The sequence below is a fragment of the Leuciscus leuciscus genome, assembly GCF_965113295.1.
Source record: "Leuciscus leuciscus genome assembly, chromosome: 3".
In the NCBI taxonomy this organism is placed as follows: domain Eukaryota; kingdom Metazoa; phylum Chordata; class Actinopteri; order Cypriniformes; family Leuciscidae; genus Leuciscus; species Leuciscus leuciscus.
The window spans coordinates 66968205-66993461 of record NC_138727.1 but is presented as its reverse complement, the minus strand read 5'-3'; the positions used below and the strand labels follow the sequence as shown (position 1 = coordinate 66993461).

Below are 25257 nucleotides of genomic sequence, written 5' to 3'. Positions count from 1 at the left end.
CCAGGAAATTGGATAATGAAATACTGATTAAAATTAAGATACAATTAATACAGTGGGTATCTGTTTGAAGGGGCGTGTCTGCTGTGAGACTTCAGTGTAAACGCCCTCTGCTGTGATTGGCTGACATGCTTGCATATGAAATATCTGGCATTACATGTGGAACTATCTGGAAAACTTTTACTATTACAGCTATTATACGTTTTTACTATTACAGCTATCGGGATTAACGAATCATGAGAAGTTTTTTAAGTATTTAGATCTATTTCAATCACATAGAAAATTGCAGTGATGATGAGCATTGAGCAGATGACAGCCTGTTGATCGCGTGAAAGATCTTATCATTGCAACGCAGTTTCTGCACTCACTAATGATTTCACCAATGCAAACATGAGGCATATAAATACAGTAAGAGCTTCGTTGTGCAGTGTAACAGCGTCATTGATTTCATAACGAGTTTTGGCAAGTGTCCATATAAACTCGCGCTGTGTGTCACAGCTTGGCCGTTTGGAAAGGGATTGTTCTGTGATCGCTTTCTGTATATTAATCACAGTTTAAGTAAGATTATTTTCATCCTACTAAGAGAAACGATGTGAAGTTGATCGCTACTTCCATATTAAATCACTACTTGTACTTACCGCCTGCTGGAATATAGTTGAAATTGCCCCCTTCGTCAGTATGAAACGCTGAGAGAAGCCTGCTTGATATTATCCCAGGTTAGAAAAACAGTCCGTGGTGAAATGGACAGAGCAAACTAACAACTTCGAATTAAACTTTTGCGGTATCCGATTATAGATAAACATCAACCGTCTGTTGACATTTCGCCATCAATACGCCTGTGTTCCTGTGGGCGGAGTTTAGTCTAAACACGGTTCTGGTGATGTCACTAATGAAGGAAGTAGAGGGGTGTAGTCCAATCCAGCCGTTTTTTGTAGTCAACTTCTGTTAAATAAAATATCTCGCTTGGCATTGAACTTTGAGCGTTATAATTTGACAGATATTATTTATACTCTAACAACAACATTACACACTAACTAAACTTTGAAACATGGAATCGCATGCAACGGGACCTTTAACCCTGTAACACCCCTTGTTGTAAAATTACAACGTTACATTTAACCATCCTTAAAAACAATCTGTTTTTTTTATTTATTTTTTTTACCACATTTACATAGTCATTGGGTCCTATTGTTTGTCCTCACAATGCTATTGGATAGAAGAAGTGTTTATAGGTCCGGTCATCTGGCTATGAACTCACTCTACCTGCAAACTCCCGCTGAGCTCATCTCCTTTTTTTGCATGACTGGATTTGTCAGGATTAAAGTAAGTAAAATTGCTTAAATATTTTTGGGGGTGTTTATTACAATGTCTAGAACATGTACATATTTAGTTATTTTGGAAAACTTTCATCAAATTTGATTTAGAGCTTGTTATGTCTATGTTGTAATTCTACAACGTTGGTCCAGAGTGGTAGTCAAAATAGCCTGTGCACCTTACACATTACATAAGGACACTGCACTTTTCAAATGATCACAAATTGAAAAAAAAAAATGTAGTAGAAATGTAGTGTTACATGATTCATTGTAACTAAGCTCTAAATGTGTTTTTCTGTTAATTTTTTACTTAGTTTAGCTTAGACCATTATTAAACACATGAATAAATTGTATGGGATATTTGAAACTTCAGCATCTATAGCAGTATTTGAAACTCCCTGTATCTTTGTAGTTTTTTTGTTTGTTTTTTAACTTCTAAATGATCCTGAGCCATTTTTTCTCAGTGTAGCCCAAGCAGCAGTTAGTAGCATTAGGAGATAGAAAAACAGATTCTGAATGTTCTGGTATTCTTGGGATGCCTGTTGCATTGTCCAGGGACAGGTGCAAATGGTCTTGAATGTGAACCTGTAAGTGCTCTGGGGGGATGCATGTGTTCTTTTAGTATGATAAGTAGAGAGCATAATAGGCTGCAATAGACAGTATTGTTTGAATGTAGTGAAATGTTGATTATCACTTCATTGAAATTATAATTATATAAAAGAGTGATTACCACTCTTCCTGGGGGATGCATGTGTTCCTTTAGTATGATAAGTAGAGAGCATAATAGGCTGCAATAGACAGTATTGTTTGAATGTAGTGAAATGTTGATTATCACTTCATTGAAATTATAATTATATAAAGAGTGATTACCACTCTTCCTGGGGGGATGCATGTGTTCCTTTAGTATGATAAGTAGAGAGCATAATAGGCTGCAATAGACAGTATTGTTTGAATGTAGTGAAATGTTGATTATCACTTCACTGAAATTATAATACTTATGGGCATGCTAATGGGAATACTTAGATTTCTACCCACATGGTCTACCACCCTGTCTATTATTTCAGTTTATCTACTACAATGTAAGACCCATATGTATTATTCACATATTTAACTTCATTATTTTTTACTTTTTCCATTTCAGAATGCCACCAGCACAGAAAGGTATTTTATTCAGTGTGCAGGATGTGATTGCTTCAGTCCAAAATGGAGAGAGCGATTTTGAAATGGACTCAGACGACACTGATGCAAGTGACTCCGAGAATGAAGATGCAGGTGAAATGGACAAAGAAAACACCAACCCATTGACTGCCCAGCCAATGATGATGTGGAAATCAAGCCCCAACCAATTAAACACACTGTGCCCCGGGACAGGTTTCGCTGGCTGAAAAAGGATTTTATCAGTCCCAATACCGTAAATATTTTTTTCCAATATTTTTTATTAATAAATGCTTATTCATAAAACTATGATTGTTGTGTGGTTATTACTCATGATATATACTGTTATGGGGCTAAGTAAGCAATCAACTCTGCAAATGAATGCTTAAATGTTCTGTATATCTGTTCAGACAAAGTGAGTACAAACACAGAAGTTCTGCTCCCAACAATGCCCAATGTTGCAAATTTACAACATTTTCCTAAAAACTTACTAAAACGTAAAAAATCTGAAAACTCTTTCATTTCTACATCATAGGCCTCCTAAAACAATATCTGGGAGGTCCAAAAAAATGTTGCTCATTTCTTTCTATATTTGGGTCTTACAGGGTTAAAGCAGTCTTTTAGTGCCGCTTTCATAACGCTTCCATAACGCATAGCTTCTGGATGGGATTGCTGGTCCTTCAAAATTGGAGGAACCTAGCGTTTCATTCAGGGCTCCAGCTGAGAGCAGATGTCGATTGCTGCATCGGAGAGAGGGCCTGTTTGTTCTGGAAATGAGGGTAGGCTGAGTTCCCACTGTAATAGTGTGTGTGCTTATGCTGAATCAGATTCAGAACTGACAGCCATGCTTTCTCGGGTCTTTCTCGGATGTGCATTGAAAACTTAGGAGTATGGGGCTATGTTGGTGCCAAAATATGGAACGCCAAAAGTGCCAAATTCTGTTAAGTTTTCACCTCTCTCGCTACCCTCGATGGTGGGGTGGCTGTGCCTCTGGCGAGCCACCTCTGCCCTGCATGCGAGGCCAAGGCACTCTTATTGCACGAGGGTAGTTCTGAGCCGGAGTTGAGCAGCACTTCTTGACTGACCGTGTTCAAGTCACAGCGCAGGCCCTCGGCCAGACGATGTCCACCTTGCTGGTCCAGAAGCACCCCTGGCTGTCCTTGCAGAGGTGCGAGACGTCGTCAAAGTACGCTTTCTCGATGCTCCCATCTCACAAGGTGGCCTTTTCGGCGACACTGTTGAGAATTGGCCCAGCAGTTCTCCGCAGTCAGCAGCAGACTGAAGCGCTTCCCCGACGTACCACCAGAGTGCCTCGTGGGCTGCCCCTCAGTCTACTCGTCGCCAAGGGTGTCATCCCCTGCAAAAAAAAAACAAAAAAAACACTCCGACACAGCCTGCTCTACTGTGTCCGCTGCAGGAGGATGACACCGCCCGTCTCAGCCACTGTTTAAGTGGTCGGTGAAACAATCACCCCTGAGATGGGTGACCCGGAGATGGGTGGAGCTGCTCTCTTCCGGTGGAGGGCCGGGGAATGAATCTTTTGAGTGTTCCACCACTGGAGTCACAGAGGTACCCAAAAAAAAAAAAAAAAAAAAAAAAAAAAGAGCAGTTCTTCTATCCCTGGGTCTGAAGAGGGCCAGGAGAGCAGTGGGAGGAGAGAATCCTCACCACTCTCATCCGCCTCTTCTATCGCCAGCAGGCAACAGTGTGCGGTTCGAGAACGCAACCAAGCCACCTCCTGCACCTCCTGCCTCGTGGAACCAGGTAAGTGTTGCACAGCACACTCAGACTCCGCTATGGGCCACCTCCCAGAGAGAGCCTTCCAAGCCGAGCCCCTGTGTTCCACCTCGCTGCCCCACTCCGGGTACGCCTACGGTCCCTTTGGTCCTGCTTGTACGGTCTCTGCGAGCCTGGCTAGCGCTCCCCAGTCCGTCTCGCTGGCTCATTCGGACCATCAGGCTCGGCTATGCGATTCAGTTCGCCCGGCGTCCCCCCAAGTTTCGGGCCATCCACTCCACTACAGTGAGAGCAGCCGATGCCCATGTCTTGTGCGCGGAGATCGCAGTCCTACTGGCGAAGGACGCGATAGAGCCGGTCCCTCCAGCCGATATGAGGTCAGGGCACTACAGTCCCTACTTCATTGTACCCAAGAAAGGTGGTGGGTTACGACCGATCTTGGACCAGTGAGTTTTGAATTGGAGCCTTCACAAGCTACCGTTCAAAATGCTCAAGCAGAAACGCATTTTCGAATGCAGCCGTCCCCGAGATTGGTTTGCAGCAATCGACCTGATGGACTCGTACTTTCATGTCTCGATTCTTCCTCGACACAGGCCGTTTCTGCACTTTGCGTTCGAGGGTCGAGCATTCAGTACAAGGTCCTGCCCTTCGGCCTGTCCCTGTCTACCCGTGTCTTCACGAAAGTCACAGAGGGGGCCCTTGTTCCCATGAGAGAACAGGGCGTTCGCTCCCTCAACTATCTCGACGACTGGCTCATATTGGCACACTCTCGAGATTAGTTATGCGAACACAGGGACCTCGTGCTCAGGCACCTCAGCCAGCTGGGCCTTCAGGTCAACTGGGAAAAGAGCAAACTCGCCCCCGTGCAGAGGATCTCTTTTCTCGGTATGGAGTTGGATTCGGTCGTTCAGACAGCGCGCCTCACAGAGCAGCGCGCTCAGTCGGTGCTTGAACACGTTCAAAAGCAGGACAGCGGTCCCACTGAAATTCTTTCAGAGGCTCCTGGGGCATATGGCAGCAGCAGCAGCGGTAACTCCGCTCGGCCTGCTCCATATGAGACCGCTTCAGCACTGGCTTCACGGCCGAGTCCCGAGATGGGCGTGGCATCACGGCACTCACCGGGTGGCAATCACACCGGAGTGCCGCCAGACCTTCAGTCCGTGGTCAGACCCTTCATTCCTCCGGGCAGGAGTCCCCTTGGAACAGGGTTCCAGGCATGCTGTGGTTTTCACAGATGCCTCTGCCACCGGCTGGGGTGCCACGTACAACGGGCATGCAGTGTCAGAGGTGTAGACGGGCCCCCAACTGCAGTGGCACATCAACTGCCTCGAGTTGCTAGCAGTACGTCTCGCTCTGAGCCACCTGAAAAGGCCGCTACAGGGCAGAGACGTGCTGGTCCGTACGGACAACACTGCGACCGTTGCGTACATCAACCGTCAAGGTGGTCTACACTCCCGTCGCATGTCGCAACTCGCCCGCCATCTCCTCCTTTGGAGTCAGAAGCATCTGAGGTCGCTTCGAGCCATGTATGTCCCCGGGGTGCTCAACCGTGTGGCCGACGAGCTATCACAAGCTGTGCCCCCGGGAGAATGGCGACTCCACCCCCAGGTGGTTCAGCTGATTTGGAGAGAGTTCGGGGAGGCTCAGGTAGACCTGTTTGCCTCCTCAGAGACCTCCCACTGCCAGCTGTTTTACTCCCTGACCGAGGGAACACTCGGCACGGACGCACTGGCTCTCAGCTGGCCCCGGGGCCTTCGCAAAAATGCGTTTTTTCCAGTGAGCCTACTTGCACAGACTCCGTGCAAAGTCAGGGAGGACGAGGAGCAGGTCCTTCTGGTGGCTCCCTATTGGCCCACCCGGACTTGGTTCCCAGAACTCATGCTCCTCAGAACTCATGCTCCTCATAACAGTCCCTCCCTGGCCCATTCCTCTGAGGAAGGATCTTCTGACTCAGAGACGGGGCACCCTATGGCACCCGCGTCCGGACCTCTGGAAACTCCATGTCTGGTCCCTGGTGGGACGCGGAGGTTCTAGGTGACTTACCCTCAGAGGTACTTAACACCATCACTTCCGCGCGAGCGCCGTCTACAAGACGTGTGTACGCCTTGAAGTGGAACCTGTTCGTCGAGTGGTGTTCCTCTCGCAGAGAGGACCCCCGAAGATGTTCGATAGGGTCAGTGCTTTCCTTATTGCAGCAAGGGTTGGAGCAAAGGCTGTCTCCCTCCACCCTCAAAGTACACGCTGCTGCTATTTCAGCTTATCATGACCACATAGATGGCAAAACAGTTGGAAAGCACGTCCTGGTCATCAGGTTCCTTAGGGGGGCGAGACGATTAAATCCTCCTCGTCCCCCCTCTATACCCTCTTGGGACCTTTCCCTGGTGATCCGAGCACTTCAGGATGCTCCCTTTGAGCCTTTGCAGTCAGCAGACTTAAAGCTTCTCTCCTTGAAGACTTTGCTGCTGATTGCACTGACCTCGATCAAGAGGGTAGGGGACCTGCAAGCATTTTCGGTCGACGAATCGTGCCTAGAGTTTGGGCCGGGTGACAACCATGTTGTACTGAGACCCCGGCCTGGCTATGTGCCCAAGGTTCCTACCACTCCCTTTAGAGATCAGGTAGTGAACCTGCAAGCGCTGCCCCTGGAGGCGGCAGACCCAGCCCTGGCTTTGCTCTGTCCTGTTCGCGCTCTGCGTATGTACGTGGACAGAACTCAAAGCGTCAGGACCCCAGACCAGCTCTTTGTCTGTTACGGAGGCCAGCAGAAGGGAAAGGCTGTCTCCAAGCAGAGGATGGCCCACTGGATAGTGGATGCCATGGCCTTGGCTTACCAAGCTCAAGGCGTGCCCTGCCCGCTCAGGTTGCATGCACACTCCACGAGAGGCGTTGCATCCTCCTGGGCGCTGGCACGTGGCTCCTCGCTAACAGATATCTGTAGAGCTGCGGGCTGGGCGACACCTAACACATTCGCTAGATACTATAGCCTACGTGTAGAGCCGGTGTCCTCCTGTGTTCTCACCCTAAACGGGTAGAAGCACTGTGAGTACCGGCTCTGTCGGCTTGCTGCATCCTACTGTGCACCCTTATTGCTCCAGAGTCAAAACCTGTCGAGTCCTCCAAACACCCTCGGCCCGGACGTGGCGGAGCGTCCAGTGCCAGGCCTTTACCCGCTGAATCCTTGAGAACCGGGTCTAGGCTGGGTCCCATATGTGTGACCCTACGGGGATCCCATATGTGTATATCTTCCACGGCTGCTCCTAAACAGAAGCCCGTGTCTTCCCTTGGGCTAAGTCACCCACTATTCATATGCAGTACAACCCTTGGGTTAGTCCATATGTTTATTCCCACATAACTCTTCTTAAGAATGTGGCTCCCACAGCGTTCCCCTCCCTCTGATCGGGCACGCTTTCCCAGTGTTATCCAATAATCTCACTGTATGGGTTATCACGGAACAACAGTGACGGATACTCTCGGTGTAAGCCCTCTCCTATCGTCCTTCCAGGCAAGAAGGTGTAGAGGCTTGCTCAGGGCGCTGGATGGGGTGCAGCAGCTGTGGCACTTTGGTAGGGATTCCTATTCGTCGTTCACCACGACGTACGTCGTAGTGACCGAACGATAGGGAACGTCTCGGTTACATATGGTAACCCTCGTTCCCTGAGGGAGGGAACGGAGACGTACGTCCCGTCGCCACATCTGCTGCGACCCGCCGGGGCAGCCAGCTCACTGGCTCGGCTCCTCAGCAAAAAACTGAAGTGCAATCGCACCAGCTGCTCGTTAAATACCCGCGCTGCGAGGCTGCACAGCTGATGCAAATGATTGCACGCCAATATGCATTGGCCCGTTTAGTTTCACTCGAAGTAGATTGGCCTCTCTAGCGAGATTCCTATTCGTCGTTCACCACGATGTACGTCTCCGTTCCCTCCCTCAGGGAACGAGGGTTACCATATGTAACCGAGACGTTATCAGAGGAAGTTCTTTATAATCTATCTCATAGTTTAGAAGTAGGCTAAATCTTTTCTCTCTCATAAAGAAATCATTTTTAAGAGGTCATGACATGAGACATCAAGTTTTCCTAATTCTTTTGACATATAAGAGGTCTTTGTACCATTGAAACATCCTGCAAGTTTCACAGCTTAAAATGTCCTCAGAACAAAAAAAGAAAAAAAGAACAAAAAAAGAAAATGTATCCTCGTTAGGTGTGACATCACATGGGCAAACACATTTGCATATGACTGCCTCTAGAGCAACACATCAACAAATAGTTTTACATCATTGCACTATAGGCCCACTGGCGATCAGTCACTTTGACGCGTCCTGTTTAAACAGCTCGTTTGTGTCTCTGTAAAGACTCCAGAAAGGCTCCAGCATCAAAAATCAAGTGTAGCATCAGTTCTGTCTACATATTAAAACACATTTGCATATGACTGCCTCTAGAGCAAGACATCAACAAATAGTTTTACATCATTGCACTACAAAAATCAAACGTAGCTTCAGTTCTGGCAGGTAACGTTAGTCAAGCTCGCATCAGTGACTCTCAGCTGATCCACATCTACCTATAGGAATACGACGCCTATCACTGTATACATATACAGTATAAGCTCCTTCAGTATTATCAGCACTAAATGGCGAAATTCGGCAGGCAAACTGCATCATCTCACAAGGAATCGGGAATTTAGCGAGAGGAATTTCACCTCAGATTCATTCAAGTTCATGAAAGTTGAAAACGCGAATTCGCCGCATTGATCTTAAGCTGCCTGATTTGGAAGTGACCTCAGTTTGCATTGCTTCTCGCATTGCTGCATTATTGACACAGGACTCACTGAAGTTATACTGACTCAAGAACAAGTTCAGATTAGATCTGCACTCACCACATGAAGAAGGATATCAAGATTTTTGAAAAAAATTTGATTATAAATTATTCTGTCGGGTATCGGACACGCTTGGTGTTTCTAGTTCTTGGAAACATGCCGTTCTTAAAGCTACAGTGTGTTGGAAACAGTGTTAATTTTGGCAGCCATTTTAGTCTTCATTTTCAGACAAAAATACTTATTAGTCTTAGTCACATTTTAGTCATTTTGTCTTTCATAGTTTTAGTCTAGTTTTAGTTGACGAAAAGTCATTGCATTTTTTGTCAACTTTTAGTCAAACTGCAGTTACCAACATTAATTTTGGTAGCTATTTATATGTAGTCTTCAGACAAAAAATGTCATTAAAATTTTTTCTCTCTAGGCAAATTCAATTAAGCTTATGAGAAATTTAACAGGCTGTATTGACGTTGCACTCTTTAGCAGCAGCACTTCCACATACCCCTTTTCCTTAGTTCAGCGGTTCAGTGTTCCCTATCAAGGGAACTTGAGCTGCGTCGAGACGCGGTGGGAACGCCCTGCGTGATTGCGTCGTGAAGCACGTGTATAATCAGTCCAATGGAAAGACGAGACGTCATAGGCGGGTGACGTCATCGACCAGGAAGCTATAAACCAGCGCTGAAAACAGACCGCGACAGCTTCTGTGCCTTCAGCAAGCGATCTGTGTATTCTGTCCTTGTCATATTTATTGTTGTCTGTCAAGTTGCAAAATATATATATATTATGGCAAAAAAGGAGAGCAAGCAAGCGTTGTGTTGTTCCCTGCCCACGTTATATCACGGGTGGGGACACACACTCCAGAGTAAAAAGCTTTGTGTTGCTTGTTTGGGAGTGGAGCATGCCAACAGTCAGTTCTCGAGGGGATTGACTGTGAGCATTGCGAGAAGCTGTCCGTGAGGACGCTCCGCTCCCGCCGGCCGTTCTTCGAGGAGGACGGTTCGGTGCGCGCCCCCCGAGGCGCGGGTCCCGCTGCTGCCGAGGCACGGCGTCGACGCGCATCTTGGGGATCGCAAATGGTTCTAACAAACACCTGTTGGATCCAGTGCTTTATCTCGGGGAGAAGCACGCTCTGCGGTTTCTCCTCCCCGGGATGAGGCATTCATCCTGCGATTTCCAGTTCCGAGGAATTGGTATCGTTAGTGTTTTTGTTTAAAAAATAAAAAAATAAATAAAAGAAAAATAAAGCAGATGTTTATGAGTTTTCAATAAATAAATAAAGTCAGCTCATAACTCTGTTGAATAAAGAGGAGCTTATAAAAGGAGGTTTTATCTAGTGCTGTTGCCAAGTAAAATATTACTGGCCAGCCGAACATATATGAGAGTGAAAATATAAGGAAAACTCTATAGTTTTATATACTCTACTCCGACTGTTTGTACTGTACTGTATTTTATTTTTCTAAACTGTTTTAATTATTTATTTAATTATTTTAATTTCTTCTATGTAAAGCACTTTGAATTGCCATTGTGTATGAAATGTGCTATATAAATAAACTTGCCTTGCCTTGCCTATATTTCAAGCCTCCTCGTCGGGGAGTGCCGTTTTTCCCTATCTCCACACTGAGGTGTCGAGATCGTGGAATGAACCGGTTTCTATTTATGTGTTTAATCCCTAAACTTTTACTATTGTAATGCTATGGGTATTCAGTATCTTGGTATGACAGTGCCTCGGGTTAAAGAGACGCTTGCGAGCTATCTCTCCCGGGTAGGAGTCATCATAACCCCGACGTTACCCACCAGCCATCATAAAATAATAGATAAATATTATTAGGCAGCACTGGTGGGTAAAGTATATAAGAACATGGATGAATGTGAGGATATCAGCACTGACGCTATTCAAGAATTGCGTTGCGCAACAGATAAACTATACCGGGGAGGGACAGTTTCGAGAAATCGTTTCTCCTCGGCGTCCTCTGGGGGGCGACTCTCTGAGGAGGGTCGCAGCGCTGCCAGTTCGGTTGTTTCCTGCTGGTGGCCACGGAGTGATATATATTTATATATATGTATATATATAGTTTTTCTGATGTAAAGAAAAATAAAGATAATAAAATATGTCTGTTCTTCTGGACGCTCTGCTTTCAAGAGACGAAGAAATAAACTCTTCAGGGGCGTTCCAGAGGTTTCTCCCTCACCGATCTAATGTTCCTGAGACTGCTGGGCGGGAGCAGTCTCAGCCTACTAAGCTCCTCGCAGCATAGAGTGCGGCAAAACAGAGATTCGCCATTCAGGCTCATCCACAATCGGACCTGGGTGGCGGTCGCAGTCTAGCCAGTTAGGGATATTCAAGATCTGAGGACTGTTTTATCTCTAAAATAGCAAAATTGTAAGAAGCCCTGACGCTGAGGCTGCAGGCTTCTGAGGGTGGTCCCCTCCGGGGTAGGGATGGTTTTGAGCCCCTCTGGGGTGTGACTCTCTGAGGAGGGTCGCAATGCTGCCAGTTCGGTTTTCCTGCCGGTTCGCCGTTTCAGGACACCGAGGTGTCAGCATCCCCAAACGATCCTCCGAGGAGGGTCGTAGAGCAGTCAGTTCGGTTTCCCTGCCGGTTCGCCGTTTCAGGGCGCTGAGGTGCCTGCTTTTTCTAACGATCCTCTGAGGAGGGTCGTAGGAACAAAGCTAGTTAGAGGTAGGCAAGATCTGAGGACTGTCGTTATCTCTAATAAAACTTAAATAAGAAGTCCTGACACTGGGGCTATCAGGCTTCTGAAGGTTCCTCCGGGGCAGGGACGGTTTTGAGAAATCGTTTCTCCTCGGCACCTTCTGGGGTGCGACTCTCTGAGGAGGGTCGCAGCGCTGCCAGTTCGGTTGTTCCCTGCCGGTTCTCCGTTCAGGGCACCGAGGTGTCAGCGTCCCCATACGATCCTCCGAGGAGGGGCATAGAACGGTCAGTTCGGTTGTTCCCTGCCGGTTCGCCGTTTCAGGGCACCTAAGTGACTGTTCAACCAAATCCAGAGGCCAGTCTCGAGAGACTGGTTCCCTTAGTAGAATTTCTGGCAGCGTGGAAACTACTGCCACATATTTCTCAGTGGGTCCTGCACACTATAGAAAAGGGTTTCAGAATTCAGTTCGGTTCTCGTCCGCCCAGATTTCTAGGGGTCCTCCCTACAGTGGTGGACCCTGAGCAGGCTCTGCTTATGGAGCAGGAAGTACTGACACTTCTGCAAAAGGAGCTATAGAAGGGGTTCCTCCTCCCAGCAGACAGTCAGGGTTTTACAGCCGTTACTTCATTGTTCCGAAAGGGGATGAGGGGTTGCGTCCTATTCTAGACCTGCGTCAATTAAACAGCAGGTTTCAGAATCTCAAGTTCAAAGTATGCTTAACCCTCTGAGGTCGGCAAACGCGCCCGCGTCATTTATGGTCATACAGAAAAAAGAAATATAAAAAAAGAATCTGTGATATTTCTACTTTTGTATGTGTCCACTTACAATCAAATCAAAACATTGTGCTTTTGTAAAATAAAGAAAATAAACAGGGTGTGCGTTCTGCCTCTCCGTCGCGGTGAACTTTTTTTTCTTGAGCACGTCTATAAACTGAAACAAAACTCAGCGAATACTTGTCACACATTTATGAGCCATATACCTTTATAAACATTTAAATGTGTACTTTTAAATGATCGGATTCAAACTGAAAACAAATATTCTCTGTTTAAGTAATTTGTATAAAACCAACAAGATGTCCATCTTCTCAAACGCTTCCTAATTACTTTTAATTTGAACACGCCCACTCGCGCAAAAGACATTCACATGCAAATCTCCACATGGAACGCGAACGCGCTCATTACCTCAACAACAAAACACCAAAGCACCTCACAAGTCTCTGCTTTTCGTCGAGTTTGAAAGGCGCACGTTTGGAGCTTACATTGGATTTAGGCTACCTCAGAAGAAGAAGAACGCGATTTGAAGACAAGAAAGGTGTAAGGTAAGAAATTCTTACATATTAGTTTGTTATTGTTGCATAAATTTCACATTGCAGTTGAACTGTTGCTAGATATATGGTGAATATTGTAATATTTAGACCCGTGTTTACTGTTACTGTGTTTGTGGATATCTGCTCAAACGTAGATATGTATATGGTAACCATAATGTTTTATATTTGAGCGCGATCGCGTTTGAATGTATCCTATTTGATACATTCGAAAAGCAAAACGCACCAAACGGCTTCATGTTTTTACTATTATCTCATTTCATATCATCATAACGAATGGAAACATTTGAAGTAACATGATAATCAATATATTTTTCTCTAGCTTAGTTGTTACTGAAATATTTTGGAAGATTTATAGGCTGCTATGGTTATTGTTATTATTATTTTATGCAGCACTGCACATAGCCTATGCTTACAAGGCACAACAAACCTGGTGTTCATTATATTATTGTTGGAAACATTTGTGTGTGTGTGTGTACTGGGTTGGATCGCTGATCGATTGCTCCTGTCTGCCTCGCTGCCTGCTGTGAGTGTGTTTGCTTCGGTGCTGTAAGCTCCGTCTTAGCCTCGTATTTCTTTGTTTTGAACCATCATTTACTACAATTTGTAGTTGTTTATACTAAATACAGCTTACCCAACATCTCAGATTGACATCGCTAGCTTCCATTACTACTAGCACAACACGCTAATTCGCTACTGCTAGCCTGTTAACGCGCCACCCGTGCGCTCAGCTGTTTTATTTATTTATTTTTCTCTCGCGCGCTCGCGCCTTTGAGTTCATAAAAGCTCAGGTGAGTAAGAATCACTCAACAAACACGGTGAGTAATGTCTTGTCCTGTTATTGTCACCTGCACTTCATGTCACATGTTTAGCATAGACTTCTCTGTTGGCAATGTAGGATTTATATGTGATAAATGTAAGGAGACAGTTAGGCTGACAGAGAAGATTTCAGAATTAGAGACACGCATCCAAACTTTAATTGAGGATAGTAAGAGTGCTAGAGCTTTAGATACTATTTTGGATGCGCATAGCAAAGTGAACTCTTTACATGATTCGGTTCCAGCTGAAGTAGAGCCTGTGCAGCCGGGCAAATGGGTGACAGTGAGGAATCGCTCTAGTCGCGGATCAAAAAACCACTCTTCCGTTCCGATTACCACAACAAATCGATTTGCCCCGCTCAGTGAAACACCCACTGAGAATTCTGTTGATTGTGCCCTAGTAATTGGTGATTCGATCACACGGAACGTGAAAATAGAGACACCAGCGAACATAGTCACATGTTTGCCGGGAGCCAGAGCGCCTGACATCAAAGCAAATTTAAAAGTGCTGGCTAATGCTAATCGTAAATTCTCTAAGATCATTATTCATGTCGGCACTAATGATGTTCGACTCCGCCAGTCGGAGATCACCAAAATTAATATTAAAGAGGTGTGTGAACTTGCAAGTACGATGTCAGGCACTGTAATTTGCTCTGGCCCCCTTCCTGTTCGCAGGAGTGATGAGATAGTTAGTAGATTGTGTTCACTGAATCGCTGGCTGTCTGAGTGGTGTCCGTGTAATAATATAGAATTCATAGACAATTGGAAAAGTTTTTGGGGCAAACCTGACCTGTTGAAAAGAGATGGTATTCATCCCTCCTGGGATGGTGCTGCTCTTCTATCTAGTAATATGGCTCATAGTCTTAGAGCTCAAACATGACAAATTGGGCACCAGGTCAGGAAGCAGACAGACTGGCTAAACCAACCGTCTGCTAGCGGCCTCGCGTCACCCAGGTCAGATAAATCCCATCACATAGAGCCTCTTTCACCTAGCTATCATCATATAGAGACTGTGTCTGTTCCCCGATTTTGGAAATCCAAAAAATGTTTAAACCTATCTAAGGTTAAAAATTTAATTGATGTTCAACAAATAAAAAACAGCTATAATACAGATGAGCAAATGCTAAAGCTTGGGTTGCTGAATATTCGATCGCTTACTTCAAAAGCACTCATTGTTAATGATATGATTTCAGATAATAACCTAGATGTGCTGTGTTTGACAGAAACCTGGCTAAAACCAAGCGATTACATTACTTTAAATGAGTCCACCCCGCAAGACTACTGTTATAAACATGAACCTCGTCTTAAACGCAAAGGGGGTGGTGTTGCTGTAATTTATAGTAATATTTTCAAAACCACTAAGAAATCAAGTTTCGAATATAATTCTTTTGAAGTGTTAGTGCTTAATGTAAAAATATATAGTATAAATGATAAATCACGTTTGAGATTTGTGCTGGCTACTGTATACAGGCCACCAGGGCACCATACAGACTTTATCAAAGAATTTGCGGACTTTCTATCAGAGTTAGTATTGGCTGCAGATAAAGTACTAATTGTTGGTGATTTTAATATACACATCGATAATGAAAAAGATGCATTGGGTTTGGCATTTAAAGACATTGTAAACTCAATTGGAGTTAGACAACACGTGTCAGGACCTACTCATCGTCGTAATCATACTCTAGATCTAATATTATCACATGGAATAGATGTTGATGCCGTTGAAATTCTGCAGCAGAGCGATGACATCTCAGATCATTATCTAGTCTCGTGTAAATTACATTTAGCCAAGGCTGCAAAGCCGACTCCGTGTTACAAATATGTTAGACCTATCACTTCTGCTACTAAAGATTGCTTTATTAATAATCTTCCTGATCAGTTTCATCATTTTAGCATCCCGGATAACTTAGAAAAACTTGATATTGCAACAGAAACTTTTAACTCTCTCTTTTCCAGCACTTTAGACACAGTTGCTCCTTTGCGCTTAAAGAAGATTAAAGAAAATAATCCAACGCCGTGGTACAACGAACACACTCAGGCCCTTAAGAGAGCAGCCAGAAAAATGGAGCGCAACTGGAAGAAAACAAAATTAGAGGTATTTCGCATTTCATGGAAAGAGAGCTCGATTGCTTACAGAGAGGCTTTAAAAGCTGCTAGATCTGCTTATTTTTCAAACCTATTAGAAGAAAATAAACATAATCCTAGGTATTTATTTGAAACAGTGGCTAAACTAACGAAAAAGAAAGCTTCAAACACAGAAGGTTCCAAGCAGCACAGCAGTAATGACTTTATGAACTTCTTCACTTATAAGATTGATAATATCAGGGATAAAATTATAACTATGCAACTGTCTACTACAGTATCGCATCAGGCAGTGCATTGTAGTCTCCCTGAGGAAAAATTTGATTCATTCATTGCTATAGGAGAGGAAGAATTTACTAAACTCGTTAAATCATCTAAATCTACAACATGTATGTTAGACCCTATACCGACTAAGCTAATGAAAGAGATGCTTCCAGAGGTCATAGATCCTCTTCTTAATATCATTAATTCATCTTTGTCTCTAGGATACGTACCAAAAAATTTTAAGCTGGCTATGATTAAACCGCTTGTTAAAAAAATGCAACTTGATCCTTCAGAATTAGTCAATTACAGGCCGATCTCGAATCTACCTTTTCTGTCAAAGATACTAGAAAAGGCAGTATCTTCACAACTATGTTCCTTTCTAGAAAGAAATGATATCTGCGAGGATTTTCAGTCCGGATTTAGACCATACCATAGTACTGAGACTGCTCTCGTTAGAGTAACAAATGATTTGCTCTTATCATCCGATCGTGGTTGTGTCTCTCTATTAGTGTTACTCGATCTTAGTGCTGCGTTTGACACCATTGACCACAACATTCTTTTAAATAGACTAGAAAACTATGTTGGCATTAGTGGAATTGCACTAGCATGGTTTAAATCATACTTATCTGACCGTTATCAGTTTGTAGCAGTAAATGAAGAGATGTCTTGTCAATCACAAGTTCAGTATGGCGTACCACAGGGCTCAGTACTAGGACCGCTGCTGTTCACTCTGTACATGCTACCATTAGGAGATATCATTAGGAAACATGGAATTAGCTTCCACTGTTATGCCGACGATACTCAGCTCTATATTTCTTCAAAACGAAACTTACCAATTCACTAAATTAACTCGTAATTTCCTACTTCTAAATTCTGAAAAAACAGAGATTCTAATTATTGGACAAAAAACTTCCTCACGTAATAACCTAGAATACTGTCTAACACTTGATGGCTGCTCTGTTAAGTCTTCGTCGTCGGTTAGGAACCTGGGTGTGCTCTTTGATTCCAATCTTTCATTTGAAAGTCACGTGTCTAGTATCTGTAAAACCGCATTTTTCCATCTTAAAAATATATCTAAATTACGTCATATGCTCTCATTGACAAATGCGGAACAATTAGTCCATGCGTTCATGACCTCAAGGCTAGATTATTGTAATGCTCTACTGGGTGGTTGCCCTGCAGGCTTAATAAACAAACTACAGCTAGTTCAAAACGCAGCAGCTCGAGTTCTTACCAGAACCAGGAAGTATGACCATATTAGCCCGGTTCTGTCAAAACTGCACTGGCTCCCTATTAAACATCGCATCAATTTTAAAATATTGCTGATTACTTACAAAGCACTAAATGGTTTAGCTCCGCAGTACTTGAGCGAGCTCTTAACGCATTATACTCCTTCACGTCTATTGCGATCTCAAAATTCCGGCCAGTTGATAATACCTAGAATATCTAAATCGACTGCTGGCGGTAGATCCTTTTCCTATTTAGCACCAAAACTTTGGAACAGCCTTCCTACCATTGTCCGGGAAGCAGACACACTCTGTCAGTTCAAATCTAGATTGAAGACACATCTCTTTGACATAGCGTTCACATAATACATTATAGACTTCTATAATTCAATATTAGGCTGCATAGATTAGGTCAGCTGGAACCGGGAACACTTCCCATAAATCCTGATGTACTTGTTACATCATGAGAAGAATGGCATCTACGCTAATTTTAGTGTCTTTGTTTATCCCAAGGTTTTCCCGCAGCCTGCCGGATCCAGGCCGTTTCCAGATCTGATGAAGGACCTTCGCCTGGACCCGATGTCAACGCAGTGCTGAAGTGCCAACTAGTCTCTCCCTATGGAGGATCCCTTTCCCACTCTACAGATAACGCGTCGTCGGGAAAACTCAATTTGCGTATCTACCCCGAATTGATAAAATAAAATAAAATTCTGAATCAAAACTATAAGGAAACACCAGTAATTTGTTTAGGCTTGGTTTGCAGGGAATTCCAAACCTGCACACATATATTCAAACGCACATAACTATAGAACCCGTTCTTAATGCGCATCTGAACGCCATCAGCGTTTCTCACAGGTTCGCGTTTAAAGTCTGTGTAGAGAGAATGGTGTCGTCTTGGCGGCCCTAATTTAAAAACAAATGATCGTTGCGACGGAAGCGAATCAATCAAAACTAACTTTAGCTGGAAAATAACTTTATTAAAGAACCGCTATAAAGCCAAAACAATCTTACGTTAAATTATACATTTATCTCTGTAAAGCTGCTTTGAGACAATCTACATTGTTAAAAGCGCTATATAAATGAAAATGACTTGACTTGACTTGACTTGTGTGTGTATTCTGTGAATTTTAAAAAGCAATTTTAACCAGAAAAATCTAAAATGTATTCCCCAAATCGTGCAGGCCTTTCTCTTGATATCAGTATGTTCACTTTTTTTTCTTTTTTTTCAGGGCCCAGATGCCACTGAGTCCTGCTGACTTCAACTTTCACAGAGTCTCTGTACATGAACATGGTAAAGTGAAAATCAAACACCTTGGAAATGAAAGGTTTGTACAAAGTTTTTAGTAATGGCACAAAGGCCTCTGTCTTTGGATCATTGGTTATCTTTGGATTATGTTGTGTTGTACATAAATCAAACAATCTAAAAGCCATTCTTTTTTAAATCTCCTCATTCTTTGTGCAAGGTTGCTCAGAATGATAGGGGCCTGATAGCTCCTAATAGGGCCGTTAGGGGAGGGTCTTTGTCTTACTCAGGTGAGAAAAGCTTACATATTAATGAGCTCCCGCATAAAGCTTTGTGGCACAAAACACGTCGTAAAAATTTTAAATCAATATATTGTCTTATCTGAATGAGCAGTCAGGGTGATTTTCACATCGTTTTAGAGCAAATATTCTAGGCTACGTCATACAATTTTCAAAAGTCTTGTGAAGAAATAATCAGTATGGGTTTCATGACCTTATTTCAGTAAGAATTTTTTTTTGTATTTTCACAAACCACGCATAAATGTCATTATCTCAAAACTACAAACTTTTACATACATGCTGCTGATATATTATTGTAGCAGAGTTTGTGCTGAATACAGTCTAATTAGACTTTAGCCACGAAAATGTCACAAGTAACAGAAATAAGCACAAATGTCAGAGCATGTCAGAACACCTCCAGGGCCCAGAAAACAGCTCAGACCCCAGAGGGTTAAGCTAATATGATTGTGTCACAGATTCAGTCCGAGGACTGGTTTGTCACAATAGACTTGAAGGACGCTTACTTATCTATCCATCCTCATCACAGGAGGTTCCTGAGGTTTGCTTTCGGGGGCAAAGCATACCAGTATCGGGTTCTTCCATTCGGCCTTTTTATCACACCGCACCTTTACAATATGCGTGAATGCAGCTCTGGCTCCTCTGAGACTCCAGGGTATTCGCGTATTATACTTTATCGATGATTGGTTGATCCTAGCTCAATCTGAGCAGATGGCAGTTCGGCATCGAGATGTCGTTCTGTCTCATTTAAAGATGTTGGGGTTGCGGCTTTGCCGTAACTGGGGTAAAACTAGGCCAGTCACTCACTGTGGAACAGTTTCAGACTGTTGGGGCTCATGGCAGCTGCGTCCAACGCAATTACTTTTGGCCTTCTGTACATGAGACCTCTGCAGTGGTGGCTCAGGACCAAGGGGTTTTCTCCGAGGGGAAATCCATTTTGCACGATCAAGGTCAGGCGGCGATGCCTTCGTGCCTTGGTCATGTGGAAGAAACCTTGGTTCCTCACCCAGGGCCCAGTGCTGGGGGCTTCTTGTCGACGCGTAACGCTTTCAACGGATGCTTCCCTCACGGGATGGCGGGCGGTCATGAATGGCCGCTCGGCGAAAGGTCTTTGGCAGGACCATTAACGTTCTGGCATATAAATCGGCTAGAAATTATGGCGGTATTTCGAGCTCTCAAATACTTCCTTCCAGACCTGAGAGGTCACCATGTGCTTGTCCTTCCGGACAACACACTGATGGTCTCGTATATCAGATCAGATATCCTGTTGAGGCAGGGGCTGAGGCCTGGGGAATGGAGATTTCACCCCGAGGTGGTGGAGCTCCTTTGGGAGAACTTCGGTCAAGACTCAAGTCTATCTTTCGCATCGTTTATACAACACATTGCCCTATGTGATTTCTCCCTGACGCATCCAGCTCTGCTTGAACTGGATGCAACGTATGAGGTGTGGTTGAGGCTACACCTGTACGCATTTCTCGATATCTTTGCTCCTGGGAGTTACTCTCATCCGAAGTTATGGATATTGTGGGCTCGGCCTCTGAGGGGGCCCAGCTCATAGATTCAGGTCTCTCGACTGAGGTCGTGGAGACCATACTCCAGTCTAGAGCTCCCTTCACGAGAAGACTGAATATGAACTGAAATGGAAACTTTTCTCGGCCTGGTGCGGAGAACGCCTTCTAAATCTTGTTATCTGCCCTATGGTACAGTACTTGATTTCTGCAATGAATGTTTCTTTGCTGGGTTATCTCTGAGGAGAGATCCTTATTTCGTCTTCTCCGTGGTACATAGAGGCTAAGGCCTGCACGTACTTGGATTTGCACCTGGTATGGTGATAGTCTTTCTTCACCCCTTGCCGGGTTGTATTCCTAGGTCCCTACTAAATTTGCGGGTCATTTGTGCTGCAGGCCTTCTGTCCTCCACCTTTATACCCCAGATCAGGAAGAACTTAATCTGTTATGCCCTGTCCGGGCTTTGGATGCTTATGTCCACACAGCTGCCCTGTGGCGTATATATAAAAGCAATTATTCGTCTGCTTCGGGTTACCTACATGTAAGATAGGTTGCCCTGCATCTAAACAGATAATGAGCAAGTGAGTAGTTGAGGCTATCTCACTTGCTTTAGAAGTGGCCGGACAGCCTTCACCTTTGGCTGTCCCGGCCCATTCTACCAGGAGTATGGCTGCCTCTAAGGCTTTATTATCAGGAGTTTCACTCTATGACATCTGTAATGCGGCAGGCTGGTCCTCACCGCATACATTTGTTAGATTTTATGACTTGGTCCTAGGCTCCACTCCAGGGTCTAGAGTGCTTGTTCCTAGTGTGCGCATGGTCTTCATACAGAACAGGCATTTGTCATATGGCGTCGTGGGTATAGGGTTCCCACCGTGTCTCGACGCAGCTCGAGTTCCCTTGAAAGGGATCGTCTCAGGTTACGTATGTAACCCTGGTTCCCTGAGAGGGAACGAGACGCTGCGTCGCCCTGCCATACTCCCTGCATGCCTGTGATCGACTTGCTTCGGCTTTTCAGAAGCTGTCGCGGTCTGTTTTCAGCGCTGGTTTATAGCTTACTGGTCGATGACGTCACCCGCCTATGACGTCTCGTCTTTCCATTGGACTGATTATACACGTGCTTCACGACGCAATCACGCAGGGCGTTCCCACCGTGTCTCGACGCACCGTCTCGTTCCCTCTCAGGGAACCAGGGTTACATACGTAACCTGAGACGTTTTTTAGAGTGATGTACCCCCCTGGTACCCCCTCTCTTCCACCTAGACTGCAGTCACACCTTTTCCATTAAGGGACAATATTTGCCTCCTTTAATCGATTCTTCCAGTTCATTTTTTTTTACCTTTATAAGTACCTTTATAAAATAAATAATGCTTTAAATTGAACAATAAATAAATATATGGTACAATAAACCAATAAATATGCAATGATGGTAAAAACAAAGTGATACTTTTATGGAGTCATTCATTCATTCAGTAACGAAGCAAGTTGCTATATTTATGAACGGGTCATTGAATCTCACGATTCGTTCAAAGTCACAGATTCGTTCATGATTCACCGCTGTGTGCAGCAGTTCTGCTATGGCTTTCGTTGCAAAATAGAGCAATAACCCTAATGACAATACTGTTTTAAATGTAGTACATCTCTTAATGTTACCCTTCTGTTTGTTGAACTGTTGTATAAAATCAATGTCACATTTGAAATCGTGTAGATATTCGGGAAACATTGCATTCTTGCTCGTATAATATGATCAACATTAAAAACACTGCTGGATATCAGCCTGCATTTTGATCGCAGATTTAGTCGTACAAACAGCGCGGCTCGTGACAGAACACAGACCGACAGAATGACACTTTAATTTTGATAGAAACTCTCAAATGAAGATCGCTCGGGTTTCTTCAGCAGTGTAGAGAGCGCGCGCGCATGGTTGCCAGATACTAAAAGACCGGGTAGAAAACGTGTTCTTTTAACAGAAAAGCTCTGACTGGGGGGTTAAATTATTGAAATCTGGCAACCGTAAGCCTGAACGCTCGTAAAAACAGTCGATGTATTGTCGTCCTTTATTTGAAACAAACAAGTGGTTTTGCTCAAGTTAAAAAAAAAATTAAACATTTCAGTCTTGTCTTTTTTCGTCAACGATTATGCATGTGTTGATAAAGTCATAGTTATCGTTTAATGACGTGGGTGTTATGGAAGGCATTTTCTGCCAAATTTAAATAAATAAATTAAATGATTAAAATGAAAATAAAAACCAGATTAACGATTTCATTACAGAAATCTGTATGCAAAATATGTGACAAAATTGAGAATTAAAATTAAATGATTTCATTTTCACGGTGACAGTGCATCATCCCTGTCAAATTGAAAAATAAAATAAAATTGACTAACAGTTTCTCTGGCATCTGAAGATGCCCGCGACTCAGTGCGAACTGCAGTGGACCGAGGGTTTGAAGTATGCTGGTCCGGCTGGTTGTTTCCACTAATGCTACGGCAGCTTCCTGCAAAAGCTCACTAACAGATTTAGCCATATCTCGTCGTCTCGATTACAATATAATCACATTTAAATAATTTCGTTTCACACATTCAACTCATGCAGCAACAGGGACGTCGGCGACTTCGCTTTACAGAAGGCGTGCCTCTAGCGCCGTTACAAGCCACACCCACTCATTAACATTGAATTTGCATGCAGTTTGGCTTTGAAAATGAAAACGAAAATGAAAACTGAAATAAAAGAGGAATTAAAATGAAAACGAAAATTTACATTTGAATTTGAATTGTGCCACTATTATTGTGTGAGCATTAATAAAGAGCTTTGTAAAAACTGTATTTGTAGTTTCTTTTTCACGTTTGGCTTTTCATTTTAATATTGGCAGTCTTGCCTCGAGACTGCAGTGAAAGTGAAATGTGAAATCACCAATTGCATTTTATTTTTCAATTTGACAGGGATGATGCACTGTCACCGTGAAAATGAAATAATTTAATTTTAATTCTCAATTTTGTCACATATTTTGCGTACAGATTTCTGTAATGAAATCGTTAATCTGGTTTTAATTTTCATTTTAATCATTTAATTTATTTATTTAAATTTGGCAGAAAATGCCTTCCATAGGGTGTCGCCTCTCATCGTCTTGTCTTAGTCAGGGAAAAAAAGGTCGTCAACGAACATTTTTCGTCATAGTTTTGGTTAACGACATTAAAGTCGGCATGAAATCAAAATGGACCCTATTTACTTTGTTAGCGCATATTACTAGTCTTGTGGTGAACAATTAATCCGTGCAAGTTAATACACAGAAAAAAAAAATTTGGCTTCGTAATCTTTAATCAAAATCTGAAAATGCCCCTCCCCTCTGCCTTGGAGGACCTTCTCTGATGACGTAGGTTTGACGGCTTGGTTTGGGAAACGCTTAACCACTCCCCTCAAATCGTTAGTCTGTAATGAGCGAGAGATGGAGAGGAGGAGCGCTAGAGGAAAACCCTGCCCTCTGTTCAATATTCCTTTTCACTGGGAAATACGTCACAGCACTGGAGAAAAGTCGTTTGCAACTTCCGGTTCACGCGGACTTTAACACTGGTTGGAAATTTGCTTGCTCTAAGGCTATCTTGTTATTGAAACACTTGTTCTTAAGGCTATCTGGTTGCTATTGGAAACATTCTTGTTTTAACCCTCTGGGGTCTGAGGTGTTTTTGGGGTCCTTGAGATGTTCTGACATGCCCTGACATTTGTGCTTTTTCCAGTTGCTTATAAACATATTAAATGGATAGTTCACCCAAAAATTCTGTCATCATTTACTCTCCGTCAAGTTGATCCAAACCTGTATGACTTTCTTTCTTCTGCTGAACACAAAAGAAGATATTTTAAAGAAAGTCGGTAACCAAACGACTAATGGACCCCATTGACTTCCATAGTAGGAAAAAAAAATACTATGGATGTCAATGGGGACCAGCAACTGTTTAATTACCAACCTTCTTTAAAATATCTTCTTTTGTGTTCAGCAGAAGAAAGGAAATCATACAGGTTTGGAACAACTTGAGGGAGAGTAAATGATGACAGAATTTTCATTTTTGGGTGAACTATCCCTTTAATGCGAAACCATAGACCTTTCTCTACAGATCAAGTATAACAATAGTAACATTGACTCATCTTGGAGAGAGTTTCATCATGTTGACTGCCGTAGCCGAACGCGGCGCGCTGTTTGAGTGCTGGATGGAGAATGACTGACAGCCGCAGCAGAGGGAAGCACTTACTTGAGTTTAACGACTTCAATATTAATCATTAAATCACTTTATCACATTAAACTGTGGAGTGGCTTTAGAACACTTATAATATAGGGCACGAAAAGTTGACGGTTCTTTATAATGTTTTTTTTGGCTTTTGTGAGGCTTAACAATAACACACAATAGTATACGCACAATATCAGATTTGGATCTCGTCTGACCGATTCCCGATCCGGCAAAGAAAGGCAGTATTGGAGCCGATAGTGAGTATCGGATCGGCGCATCTCTATTCGAAACTGCTAAGTATTTCATTTTATTTGTGTACACTCACAATAAACCAGAACACTGTGGCTTTGTAAAATAAATAAAACAAACAGGATGTGTTTTCTGTCGTCTCGGTTTCCTTCCCGTCAACTAGTTTGTGGAGCGCTTCACAGAAATAAACTCAGCAGAATACTGTCACACAGCTTTTTCTTTTCTTTTGTTAATCTGTTAATTATTTAAGTTTAATATACTTAGCATATTTATTCCTTTTATACAGGCCTATAGACTATGACTTTATGAAAACAAATTATTATTTGTATTTTATTTTAAATGTAACTCCATTCTCCTTAAATCATCCT

At 43.5% G+C, this 25257-nt stretch overlaps 1 protein-coding gene and 1 long non-coding RNA gene across 4 annotated transcripts in view; one reads left to right on the top strand and one right to left on the bottom strand.

Moving 5' to 3' along the window:
• LOC309494163 (NACHT, LRR and PYD domains-containing protein 1 homolog) overlaps positions 1–25257 on the bottom strand; it is a 266736-nt gene that overhangs the window by 178921 nt on the left and 62558 nt on the right. The window lies entirely within an intron of this gene.
• The window catches only part of LOC309494186, a 140294-nt gene that overhangs the window by 56925 nt on the left and 58112 nt on the right, over positions 1–25257 (top strand). The window lies entirely within an intron of this gene.